The sequence below is a fragment of the Dromiciops gliroides genome, chromosome 3 (assembly GCF_019393635.1).
Source record: "Dromiciops gliroides isolate mDroGli1 chromosome 3, mDroGli1.pri, whole genome shotgun sequence".
Lineage (NCBI taxonomy): Eukaryota > Metazoa > Chordata > Mammalia > Microbiotheria > Microbiotheriidae > Dromiciops > Dromiciops gliroides.
This window is the reverse complement of record NC_057863.1, coordinates 670,267,743-670,281,306: the sequence shown is the minus strand read 5'-3', so window position 1 is coordinate 670,281,306 and position 13,564 is coordinate 670,267,743.

Sequence of the window (13,564 nt, the reverse complement as noted above, 5' to 3'; positions counted from 1 at the left end):
AGCACATTATCCAGGCCAAGGGGCACCTGTCCCAGAAACCCCTGCCCCCACAGCATGCCCAGAGGTCCAATCCCCACCCCAGCATTCCCCTAGCATCCGCCTAACTCCTCCGGCCCCCGCTGGGGAAGGGGGTGGTAGGAGTCTTTCACACTGATGGAGTCCCTAGTCCTTTGCTCATTCACATAATTATTAGTTTTTTCCATACATGGAGCCCAGATCTGCCCCTGTATCTTCCACCCACTGCTCCCGGTCCTGCAAGGTCTGGGTCGGGGGGGGGGGGGGGGGGGGGGGGGGGGGATGTAACAAGGTCAGTCTCCCTCCCCAGCCTCCTGCCCTGCCCTGGACTTGGTGGCTGTGGATGCAGTTTCCCAGACCCCACCCCTTCTCCTCTCCGGGGGAAATATGCCCAGGGGCTCCCAGTCTGTTCCTTTGCCTTTGGGTGGGTTCCTGGCTCTTTCCCTCATCCCTGAGGACCCACCTAGGCCTGAAGGACACAAAGAAGACAGGAAAGCAAGTAATGGTCAGAGGAGGGAAAAGAGGAGGAGGAGGAAGAGAAAGAAGAAAAGGAGGAGGAAAAAGAAGGATGGAAGGAGGAAGAAGGGGAGGAAGAAGAAGAGGAGGAGGAGGAGGGAAAGGAGGAGGAGGGAGGGGAGGAGGAGGAGGAGGGAAGGGAGAGGCAGATCATGCAGAGAAGCCCGAGGAGTGAGTGCAGCCCAGTCCTCCAGGGGACTGTCTGGACCCTCCCACCCAGGCTCTCCGGAACCTTTCCCCAGAATCGCTCCAAAGCCAGGCCAGCAGGGAGGGCTGAGGGGCCTCTGGTGGGTTAGCCTTGGGCTCCAGGCTTTCTGGCTGCCCCGCCCCTTCGCTCCCCTGCGGCTGGCGCCTTCTTGCTGCCCTCTCGCGGTCAGACTAAGGACTGCACCGCTCCTAAGCCTTTCTCTGGGTTGGAGCCTTTGGTTTGTCCCAGGGACTGGGAAGCCTCTAGAACCCTCAGCTGCCCTGGCTTGAGCAGCCACCAAAGGACCTGGCTCCTTCTCTCTGCTGGCTCCAGGCCTCCCTCTGCTGGGAAGAGCCCACAGCATCACCTCTTCCAAATCTAGGGATGATCCCTGGGCCTGGCCCACTGAGCATGTGCGGAGCTCGGTGCCGGTAGCCACCCAAAGGCCTTGCCCAGTGATGATGCCACTAGGGCCAACAGCCTTCCCATTCCAAGCCGCGGCTGGTGCCCATCTGGCAGCCTTGGGCCTACCCAGAAAGGGCCGCCTGGCTCTGCTGGCCTGGTTGGGGACAGCCCAGGGGCCTCCCAGCCCCAGGCCAGGCTCAGTGCTCCCAAGTAAAGGCTTTCCCTCAGCTTCCCCCCACCTTCCCGTGTCCTTTGTGGGCTGAGCTATGGTCCAGCCCCCTCCCCTCCTCCAGGCAGGCACCAGTCATGTGACCTAGCCCTCTGTCTCTCACAGTCAAAGGAAGAAGTCCTAGCTCCCAGCTGCCTGCCCTAGGCACCTGCCCCTGGGAAAGCTGGGAGGAGGCCACAGCCAGCCAGGTCCTTGGATTGTCTGGATTGGTGGTTGAATGCTGTGGGGGCAGCAGCTACTCCCGGGGGGTGTGTATGGGCCCTCTGTCTGCCAGCCAATCCCTGCTGGCAGCTCTATCTGCTCTCACTCCTTTCCCTGACCCCAAAGCGCTGGACAGCCGGTGTCCAGGGCACCCTGACCCTCTGGTAGGAGTCTTTCTTCTTGAGGGGAGGGCGACAGCAGGCTCCATCAGATCAGCCATGGGTCCTCCCTGCCCAGGAAGCCAAGGATCTCAGGGCGCCCAGGGCTCCAGAGCCGCACCCTAAGGAGAGCCCTGCCCCAGCAGCTCTGCCAAGGGGCACCCAAGCACCAAGGAGGACCAAGAAACCTGAACAGAGCCCAGACGGGCCGAGCCCTTCCCTTTGGGCTAAATGCCCCGAGAGCAAGGGCAGACCCACCCCCAGCTCTTCACGGCAGTGTTGGCAGCTTCACAGAGAGAAGGGAGAAGCTGGACAAGGCAGCTTTGTTTCCGGCAGGGACAGCCCCGAGGGAGGCTTCAGGGGCTTGATTCACCAGGCTCTGGACTGGCACCCAGGAAACCTGGAGTCATGCCCAGACTCTGCCTCCAACCTGCACCAGGCTCTTTCCACTCTGGTCATTTCCCATTCTATAAAGGAAGAAGGTCAAAGAATATAGACACTGGCTTGTTCCTTCACCTGGGTCTCTTGTGAAGAGGTGCCCATCTCCTAAGTTATGCCCTACCTCAGCCTACACAAGGTGTGTGCACCCATCCCTCCTGCCTGCTCCAGCAGAGTGCTCCCTCCATCATCCCTCCTGCCTGCTCCAGCAGAGTGCTCCCTCCATCATCCCTCCTGCCTGCTCCAGCAGAGTGCTCCCTCCATCATCCCTCCTGCCTGCTCCAGCAGAGTGCTCCCTCCATCATCCCTCCTGCCTGCCCCAGCAGAGTGCTCCCTCCATCATCCCCACTCTCTCTGACTGCTTCCCTGCTGCTTACAAGCATGGCCAAGTCACTGGATCTCTTCATCCCCAGTGGCCATCATCCTTTCATAACTCTCTCTCCTCCTAGGCTATCTACACCTTCTGTTCACTTCTTTCTACTCCCTCCACATTCAAATGAGTTGCTAACAACCTCTTAGTTGCCAAATCTAATGACATTTTCTCAATGCTCAGCCTTCCTGAGCTCTCTTAAAGCAGCATTGTGGGGCCCAGAGTACTGGGCCTAGAGTCAAGAAGACCAGAATTGTGACAATACAAGGAGCCGAGACAACTCTAACGGACTTAGGGTGAAAAACGCCATCCATCCCCAAAGAAAAAACTGATGGTGTCTGAATACAGAGGGAAGCATCCTTTTTTACCTTTATTTTTCTTGAGATTTTTGGGGTCTGTTTTCTTTTACAACTGGACTGATATGGAAACGCTTTGCATAACTACACATGTATAACTTACATTGAATTGCTTGCCTCCTTAAAGGGGGTGGGGTGGGAAGGAAGAAAGAATCTGGAACACAAAGTATTTTATATGGATGTTAAAATTGTATTTACATGTAATTAGGCACAAACAAAATGCTAAATAAACAGACAAAAAAGGAGACCAGAGTTCAAATCCAGCTACAGACACATTAGCTGCATTACCTTGACCAAGTCACTTAACCTCTGTCTGCCTCAGTTTCCTCATTGGTAAAATGGAGATAATAATAGTACCTACGTCAGAGGACTATTGTGAAGATCAAGTGACATATATATAAAGTGTTGAACACCCTGCCTGGCCTATAATAAGTGTTTGTTCCTTTCCTTGGATACTGTGGGTCCCTCTCTCCTCCAAGCCAGTCTCTTCTCTCTGGGTTTGCAGGACCTCAGGTCTCGCCTGGTTCTCCTCCTCAGTCTCCTCTGCCGCGTCCTGCTCCAGACCACTCCTCTGACTGTAGGGGGCCCTCAGAGCTCCCTCCTAGGCCCTCTTCTTCCTCAGTGTTTCTGCACTGGATCATCTTGTCAGCTCCCATGGATTGAATGACCTGCTCCATGCTGACCATGCCCAGATCTCCTTGCCTGCCCCAGTCTCTCTGCTGACCTCATCTGCCATCTCCAGCTACCTTTCAGACATCTTGGACCGGTCTTTAACTCAACATGCCTCAAATTGGACTCATTGCCTTTCCCCCCAAACTACCCCCCCACTTCCACACTTCCACACTCCCATCCTCTCAGTCCTTCGGGCTCCCACCCTGGCTGGCTCTTCTCTTTTATCTCCTAGATCCTGTGAGGGCCAAGTCACTACAGCATCTCACCAATATGCCCTCTCTGTCCTCTGACAGCCCCGACCCCCCTCACACCTGGAAGATGACAACAGCCGTTGGGGTCTGCCTGCCCCAGTCTCTCCCCCACTCCAGTTCACCTTCCCCTCCTTGGAGAAAAGGGAAGCTTCCAGCTGTGGTGGGTGGCTCCCTGTGGCCACACCCTAGTTGCCCCTCAGGCCTCAGTGTCTCTCAGCCAAGCCCAAAGCTTGTTGTTTGTACTTAATCCTCCACTGCCCGGGGCTTTGCAGGCAGCTGCTGAGCTAACTTGAATGGGACTGCCTTCTCTGCCATGGGCACGGGCACACCTCTCTTTCTGAATCCGGGGATTGCATCTGTTTGCTCTCTTCTTCCTCACTTGGAAAATCCCTAATCCTTCCTGCGATTAGAAAGCCGGTTGCCTAATCTTGGATTGTGTGCCTCTTCAGTCATCTGTCCTCTTGACTGTCTTTTACCTAAGTGTCTCCCCTTGGAGTCAGGGTCCAGGACTGAGCTGAGGAAAGCGACTGCTCCTGATTTGCTGGACAATTGACATTCACGCTTGACAAATCCAAATGCTCAGAAGCTTGAACCTTTGTTTCCTTGGTCATTTCATCTTTCACAGGCCAACCCAGTCAATCCAATTCCATAAACTGTTGTGAAACACCTACTGTGTGCCTGGCCGACTCCCTCCTGCCGGCTTTGCCTTGGTCTCTGGCTGCTGAGTCATGCGGCCAAGGGTTCCAGAGTATTCTCTCTTCCCTGGAGCCTGTCCAGGAGGCTGGAGGATGGCTGGTAGGCCACCATTAGCAGGTTTTGATCTCCCACCTGGCCACCATATGTCCCTGAAGACATGGTTCCCAGAGGCTGCTGGATGATTCCACAGTGCCCAGAGTCAGGAAAACAAGCTCCAGTCCAGTCTCAGGTTCTTAGCTGTGTGGCCCTGGACAAGTCACTTAAAAACCTCCATCTGCCACAGTTTCCTCACTTGTCATATGAGGATAATATTAGCCCCTATCTCTGAAGGGTTGCTGTGAGGATCCAACAAGATCAGATCAGATCTGTAAAGCACTTAGCACAGTGCCTGGCACTGTGTGGCACCTAGCGGGCACTGTAGAAATGTTCCTTTCTTCCCTTACCTACTTGAGGTGGTAGCAATAGTGATAGAGAATGATTTGCCAAGGACCTTAATTTCACTTTTCTTCAGGTCACAGACACTTTCCAAAGATTTCCACATCAAGTTAGCAAACATGTATGAAGAGGAAATCCATGTGCCAAGCATGGTGCTGATAGGCTAGGGCTCCAGTGGGGGGTCACATGGTCTGCAAGAGCTTCTTCCAGGGCCTTCCTTCAGCTGAGACATCTCAGAGGAGGGTGACCAGGAGTGAGGGGCCTCGGAGCCAGACCTCCAGGGCTCAGCCTGGAGCTGCCACTGTGACTGTCCCGGGAGACTCGAATCAGTCTCTACTGGGACTGAAGAACAGAATGAGGGCGATAAGACGGAATGATCTAGAGGCAGGTTCAAACTTGGTATCATGAAATGATGCCCAAAGAGTCAAGCTGTCTGCCAAGGATGCCAACTCTAGGGCAAGAAGTAGTGACTATCTCTTGCTCATCTTCCAGTAGAGCCACCCCCCCCCCCAAGCCTCCGACTGTCTGGGCAGCCTCAACCTCCAGCAGGGAGAGGAGGAGGAACAGCGAGGTGGTATAGTGGACAGAGCACCAGCCCTGAACCGAGGAGGACCTGAGTTCAAATCCCTCCCACCTCTGACACTTGGGAGTTGGGTTACTTCGGCTCAGTTGGCCTCGGTTTCCTTAGCTCTAAAAAGAGACTAATGATAGTCCCCACCTCCCAGAGTTGTTGTAAGGCTCAAGTGAAATGATATTTGGCAAGTGCTTAGCAGGTGTCTGGCACACAGTAGATGATGCCTGGCACACAGTAGGCACCTAAATCCTTTCCCCTCCCTTCCCTCTAGTGATGCCACCACCCTGTCCCAGGCTTTCTTCTCCTCTCACCTGGGCTTAGACTGGGGCTTCCTCACTTCTCCCCACTCCAGCCTGTCTTCCACTCTGCTGCCAGCTTCATCTTTCTAAAGTCCAGGTCTGACCACGTCACTCCCTGTTACCACCAGGGTCAAGTCTTCCAAGTCTGCCTCCACTGACCATCCCAGACTCAAGACACTTTCCATCCCCTTCATTTGTGCTCCGTACTGGCTGACTTGTTGCTCAAGGCTTCACATTTTTGCACAGGCTCTCTCTCAAGCCTGGAAAACACTCTTTCCTCATCTCCACTTATTAGGATACCTTCCACCTTTGGAGGCCCAGTTCAACTGCCACCTTCTGTAGGAGGCCTGCCCTGCTCCCTCCCAATGTTAGCCCCCTCCTCCTCCTCTAACTTAACTCAAATGGAAGTAGGAACCCTTGAATTTGGCCATGCATGCTTGTTCATTCTGGAAGACTCTTGTCCAAGCCTTTTCCAAAGCCCCCCCAAGGGATCTGTCTGCTGCACTCACAGCCTTACTCAGTTTCTCCTGGCATTTGGAGGGTGCTGGGGAGCCCTGTGGGCATCTTCCTGCCAACCCTAGCCCTTGGCACAGGGCCAGGCCCTCTCCTCTTCCTACCCTCTACTCTATAGGTCCTGGGCCTTTCTATTGGCTCCTGGAGCACACATCTTTAGTCCTTCAGAGTCTGGTGGTCTCCGGGTCTCACTGCTGTGCCACCCCAAGGGAAGGAGGTCAAGATGGACCTTGGATGGATGGGAGGCAGGGAGCTGTTGGCTTATCACTGTAACGATTGGAATAACGCCACCTGCTGGATACTTACTGTAGAAGAGTTCTGCCCATGAAGGGAAGGTCTTTGAGGGCAAGACCAGGAGTCAGGAAGTGACGCGGGCTAGTGGGAGGAGGAAGGAAGAGACTGGCGCTCAGGCTCGCTCTCTTTCCTCTGGACTCTGGTGGAGAGCGGAGCTAGAAATGTGCTCTCCCTTTAATAGATAGGAATCTAGGCCTTTTTCTCTCACTTTACCAAATTCTTATTCTCCTTAATAAATGCTTAAAAGTCTAACTCTTGCTAAAGTTTATAATTTATTGGCGACCACTCATTAGATATTTTAGACAGTTTAGCTAGAATTTTAGCCCTTAACAGATGGCTGACCACGAAGAGGAAAGCTAACCCTCAGTCTTCTGATCTTCTGGTTGGGTAAGAAATTTCCCCTCCCTCTCCCTTTAACTGCTAAGTACTGGCGTACTGGCTGTGTTTTCCTTTAAATTTTTTCAAATGGACCTTTTAAACTCCCTAATTACCCTATTTTTGATTTTAGTCTGTTTAACCAGACAAATGGGAGATAAGATCATGTTAATGCTTTGTTTTTGTGGATTTTCTATTTTTCTTTTTATTTGTGTTAGAAGAGCCAGCAATGTACTCCCACAAAGAAATATCTCCCCCTCTCCCAACCATGCTTTTTCAGAGAAACCTGAAGAGATTCCTGCAGCTTTTCCCAGTTCTAACACTAATTGTTGCTCTAATTTTGCATGCCTGGAGGCAATGACCCACCCTCTAGAAGCTTTTAATCCCCTAGCACCTGGAGGCAAAGTGGGGGAAGAGGAATCCAGGCCTGAGTTCAAAATCAAGTCTGATTCTAATTGCGCTGGTCCCTCCCCTCCTCTCCAAACCCCACCCTCTACTCCTCCCATGGCCAAGCCCATTGCTTCCCCTGCCTGGGAAGTCCAGAGAACTGATGCACATGCTCAACTTTCTCTAACTACATTTGCAGTTTCAGGCTCAGCTCTTCCCCAGCCTGGCTGTGCTTTTGAGACAATCTTAGAAAACCCTTTAAATTCCAGATATGCTCGTTTTGTTCATAATTTTGCTAACCTGCTTTTGTCTTTAATTAGTAATCTTATAAAGCATTTGTATGGTGAAAAGCCTGACAGACAATATAGAGGGGTTAAAGAAGAAAAACTTAAGCTGAATAAGAATGACAATCAACATAGTTCAAGACTCCGCTTCTTTTGCCATGGAAGGGTATATATTTTACAGAAATGTGGAAGTAAGCAGCAAGGTATTGATATGAGTATTGGGGATTTTAGATATCGGAATCAAAAGTGTTCTAACTTTACTCAGAGTATTAAGGTCAGTTCAGAGGTTACATAGGATTTCTATGCCATTACATATACATTTTGAAATTAATGGTATGGGTTTATTTTCATAGAGATTTTCATGCTTTTGAGATTGGGTCTTATACTTAGTTTCTAAAACAAGGAGAATATCTGTAAAAGTTTTTTATAGTCATGTGATCAAGTTTATATTTTATAATACTCTTATTAATATTAAGTTCATATTCATTTAGATTTCCCTAGTTTGAATTTCATTGTCTTTTATTGTTCCATGTGTATTTTTTTTCTATTTATTCATCTCTAATTTTGAAACATTGCAAGATGGTTTTGATTTCATAATACAATGTTAATTCTAGGAGTATTGTGCTCCCATATTCTGAGTTATTTGTTTTTGTTATTTTTCTCAACTGATTATTTGATCAAACTCTTTAAAGCATTTCCCTGGCAAATTGGTTGCCATGGCAAGTGTAAATTGATTCTAGAAGTATTATTTTTGATAAGCATATTCCAAAAAAAAAAAAAAAAAGAGGGGAACATTTGTAAAAGTTTTCTTTGGGATTGTGTTGTGCTTTAACTTGTATTTAAATATGTTCAGATTTTTCAAAAAGTAATTGTATACTAAGTTTAAAAAAAAGGGGTATTATTTGAAATTGTTGCATAATTATATATTGTGTTCTGAGTCAAGATGTATTCACATTTTTTGCAATCATTTATTATCCTCAATTTTTAAATCCATATGAGACTTGGATTATGGGAACTTATCATTTAAGATATTAATTGCCTTTATTCTGAGTTATCAGATGCCAGTTGGCCAAGATGCCATCCAATCACAAGAGGAATACATGCAAGAGCAGACACTGAACTGTCACATGAGGGGAGAGACATGCATGAAGTCAAGGTATGGCCGAGGGAACGGCTTTTGACAAATGTTGAGGTTGGATTCTCTTGGTTTAATATTTTATTCTCTTTTTCCCCACAATATTGTACAGATGGCTGGAAGTATTCATCCCACCCATCTCACTTCTACACCTGGCTTCTATGCTCCCTCCTATATGCCTGATGCCATGGACATCTCAATCCCATGCATCTGATTAAGTCTGACTCAGTTTCTTCCAATATGTTCGGTGGCATGGACATATATTCCATCCACCTATTTTAAGCCTGGCATACTGTATGGGCAGTACATATTGCTCAAGTGTGGGAATGCTCATATCCCATCATTTCTCTGTTCTTTTATGGTAACCCCCATAATTATCTCAGGTGTCATGATAAATACAGTGTTGAATTTGGCCTTGACACCTGTTACCAATTATATTAGATTTTTTAATTTCTCATAATGGCATGAGGATAATTAGGCAGATGATGCAAAAAGTGATGAAACAAAGATAAAAATTATTTTTAAATATTAATATCGCAGCAATTGTCTTCTCAATTACCCTCCATAAGGGGGGGACTATAGTAATATTATAATTTTAAAAAATGGTTCAATTTTTGTTTTATTATATGTTTCATGTGTAACAACTAAGATTCTGTATTCCCTTAGACATGTTTTTGAGAACTTTCATTGTTTGATTTGATTATTGACAAAGCTATTTTAAAGTTGTGTTAAGCTCAATTTTGTAGGAAATTTTCCTGGCTGATTACCAGCATCCACACATCAACCCCTGAAAAGACTTCCATTCCACGACTACACCTAGAGGACATCTGAGAAAAGACTTTCAGAGACTTTAAATGAACAGTTTTGATTTGTTGTTTTTGTTGTTTTTTTTTCTCTTTCTGTTATAATATACACCATCTGTAACATGTATTCTCTGCAGAGGCCCTCCCTTTGCAAGACTAATGTCAAAGCGTCGGTTCATGAGGACAAAAAAAAATCGCCCCTCTGGACAAAACTTTCCTCTCTTCCTTTTCTATATTGTTGTTCACATATTATTAGTTAGCAATAGTTATTATATTCTTTTTACTGTTCCGTCAAGGAAATATTTTGTTTCTTGAGGAACAACAGGGGGGACTGTAACGATTGGAATAACGCCACCTGCTGGATACTTACTGTAGAAGAGTTCTGCCCATGAAGGGAAGGTCTTTGAGGGCAAGACCAGGAGTCAGGAAGTGACGCGGGCTAGTGGGAGGAGGAAGGAAGAGACTGGCGCTCAGGCTCGCTCTCTTTCCTCTGGACTCTGGTGGAGAGCGGAGCTAGAAATGTGCTCTCCCTTTAATAGATAGGAATCTAGGCCTTTTTCTCTCACTTTACCAAATTCTTATTCTCCTTAATAAATGCTTAAAAGTCTAACTCTTGCTAAAGTTTATAATTTATTGGCGACCACTCATTAGATATTTTAGACAGTTTAGCTAGAATTTTAGCCCTTAACATCTATACATATCTGTTACAAGATGATTGGCTAGGGGGCGCTGCAGTGGGTAGAGCGCCAGGCCCAGAGTTAGGAAGACTCCTTTTCCTGAGTTCAAATCTGACCTCAGACAGTTCCTAGCTGTGTTACCCTGGGCAAGCCACTTAACACTGTCTCAATTTCCTCATCTGTCAAATAAGCTGGACACATAGCAAAGCACTCTCATATCTTTGTCAAGAAAACTTCAGATGGGGGGCAGCTAGGTGGTGCAGTGGATAAAGCACCGGCCCTGGATTCAGGAGGACCTGAGTTCAAATCCACCCCCCAGACACTTGACACTTACTAGCTGTGTGACCCTGGGCAAGTCACTTAACCCTCATTGCCCTGCCAAAAAAAGAAAGAAAGAAAGAAAACCTCAGATGGGGTCATGGATGTAACTGAAAATGGCTCAACAGCAACAACAACATTTGTTACAAGAGATGGCTTCTGTTGGGGGGAGGGGAAGGGAAGAGAACGGGTAGGGATAGTGATGCCCTCCCAAAGCGGGGTAATAAGCATTGGGAAAACCCCAGAGAGAACAAGGAGGCAGAGACAAGGGAGGCAATGTCAGAACTGGTGCATTCAACTGAGTATGTCTGCATGGGGACATTTGATAGAGCACTAGAGCACTCTGCAGCCCAGTGAGCCGGGTCTGGGACACTCCCCCTCTTCCCCACAGACACCATCCTCCCTGGCCCACCTTCCACAGGATACATTTCATGCGGGTGCCTGCCTGTCCCACCCATTGCTTGTCTAGACAGAGTAGCTCCTGGCTCCTCTGCCCCTCCCTCTCCCCATCTGACTGGAAGCTCTTTGAGGGGCGGCCTGTCTTGCTTGTTTTGTTTGTATTTGTGTTCCTATGTGAGGCCTGCACTGGGCAAGCATTTGCGAGATGCAGTCTCAGGCTTTGCCAAATTCTCCTCCCTGGGAGACATTGTAGCAACTTAGCAGCTCGGTTGTTACTGAGTATCTAGGAAAAATGGGCTTCACTGAATTTGAGACAATGTACAGAAGGTTTCCCCCAAGGATTTCCTGTGTTTGTTAACAAGTAGCCATTTTACTTGCAAATGTAGTCCCGCAACCTGGGTGGATCCTAGGCAGGTTTTGCTCCATCCCAGGGGTGAGCGCCTGAGAGTGAAAGGCCTTCCCATCCCTGGGCTTTGCCCTGAGGGATGTTCCGTAGTAGAGGGCGATCTATCCCTAGTGTCCTTTCAAAGAATCCGGAATGACCTGGCTGAATGGAAGGCTGACTTCCGGTCGGTGCAGGGCCTTTCACTTTCTGAATCTTATGCTTGTTGGTAATCTGCAACCAAGAATCAGCACAAGGGCAGCTAGGTGGTGCAGTGGATAGAGCACTGGCCCTGGAGTCAGGAGGACCTGAGTTCAAATCCAGCCTCACTTAACACTAGCTGTGTGACCCTGGGCAAGTCACTTAATCCCAATTGCCTCACTGGAAAAAGAAAAAAAAAAGAATCAACACCGAGGGAACCTTCTGTCCATCTCCCAGTAAGGTGCAGAATGGTAGAGATGGGCTCTGGGGTAGAATGATGTTTAGCAATCTGCCCTCATCAAGGGTGCCCTCAATTCATGGGTGAATGGCTGGGAAGGCGGGCAGAGAAATGCCCTAGCTGTTGGCGCTCACTCAGTTGCTGCTGGGGCATTTTTAAGATTTTCCCCATATCTTGGGCATCTTTCCATCCTTCAGACACCTCGTAAATTGGCCCTTCGATGCCCTCACGAGTGTGTCCGCTATAGCCCAGATGTTCTCTCTATGCCCTTGGAGCTGACGAGGCTGGCTGTCACATAGTCTGATGGATCTCCTGTTCTCCTGCACCCCAGAGGAGGAAAGGATGACCCGCTGAGTAGAAAAAACATCACTGCCCAAGAGACCTGGCTTCAGGTGCCTGCCTGCTGGGCAGGGGGATGAAGATGACAGGACTGTCCAAACACATCTCCCTCCCTACCTCCCTCCGCACTCTGTCTCTCTGTTTTTGTCTGTCTCTGTCTCTCTGTCTCTGTCTCCCTCTCCCTCTCCCTCTATTTCTCTCTCTCTTTCTGTCTCTCTGTCTCCCTTTCTGTCTCCCTCTCCCTCTGTCTCTTTCTCTGTCTCTCTCTCTGTATCTCTCTGTCTCTCTCTCCCTGCCTCTCTCTCTGTGTCTCTCTTTCTGTCTCTGTCTCCTTCTCTCTCTCTCTCTCTCTCTCTCTCTCTCTCTCTCTTGGTCTCCCTTCCCCTCCATGCTTTGAGTCCAGGGCAGGACCCTTCCATTACCTGGAATCCTGCACTCCAAGAAGCAGCTTCCCTAAAGGTCAGGGTCCATGAGAGCTGACTGAGCATGCTCCCAGGCAATGGGCCGGTTTTTTGGCCAGTCTCCCCCACCTAGGCAGCGAGGTGACACATTGAATAGAACCTGAGGCTGGAAGACCTGAATTCAAATCCAGTCTTGGAACTTTACAAGCCTTGTGATCCTGAGCAAATCACTTCATTGCTATCTGCCTCAGTTTCCTTATCTGTCAAATAGAGATAATAATGGAACCTATCTCCCAGGGTTGTTCTGAGGATCAAATGGGAACATTTTGGTAAGAAGCACCCAGTGTCAGGCCCACAGTAAGCAGATGTTTTAATCAGTACTTGTTCTCTCCTTCCCTCCTCCCACTGACTTCATTCATTCGTTCTCACTGGAGTAAAAAATCTCCGTGTGAAGGACCGGGTCTTTCAGGTCAAAGTGGGGAGAGAAACTGACATCGTGTGGGATCGGGGCCCAAGCCAAGCTCCTTATGAATGAGAGTGGTGCTGACGGGTCCCCTTGGACACAAAGACAGGGACCAGCATTTCACACCATCTATGATGGCTTCGTTAGGGCTCGCTGTCCCAGATTCCACAACTAGCTGTATCTTTTCAGTACCTAGCGAAGTGGGGAGGCCTCCAGTCATCGAGGGATGCTGTGAGTCATCGTGGGCAGGATTCCTTTGGGCAGGTCCCTCTGGCGTCCTGGGATTTTGACTGTGGACACAGGACCCCAATAGGATGGTGGTTTCGAGCGCCACCTCGTGGCCAAGCCAGAACCAGCCTGGCGCTTATAGAACAGACTGGGATGGGTCTCAAGAGTTGGGGATGATGGAAGGGTTCACGTGAGAAAGGGGCATGCTCACACCTGCATGGTAGGAAGATGATTTGGGCAGCTCTGTATCCGGAGAAGACGGGGGGGGGGGGGGGGCTGCTCATCACTACAGCCCTGGGGGGCCATGACCAGGCAATGATGTGGG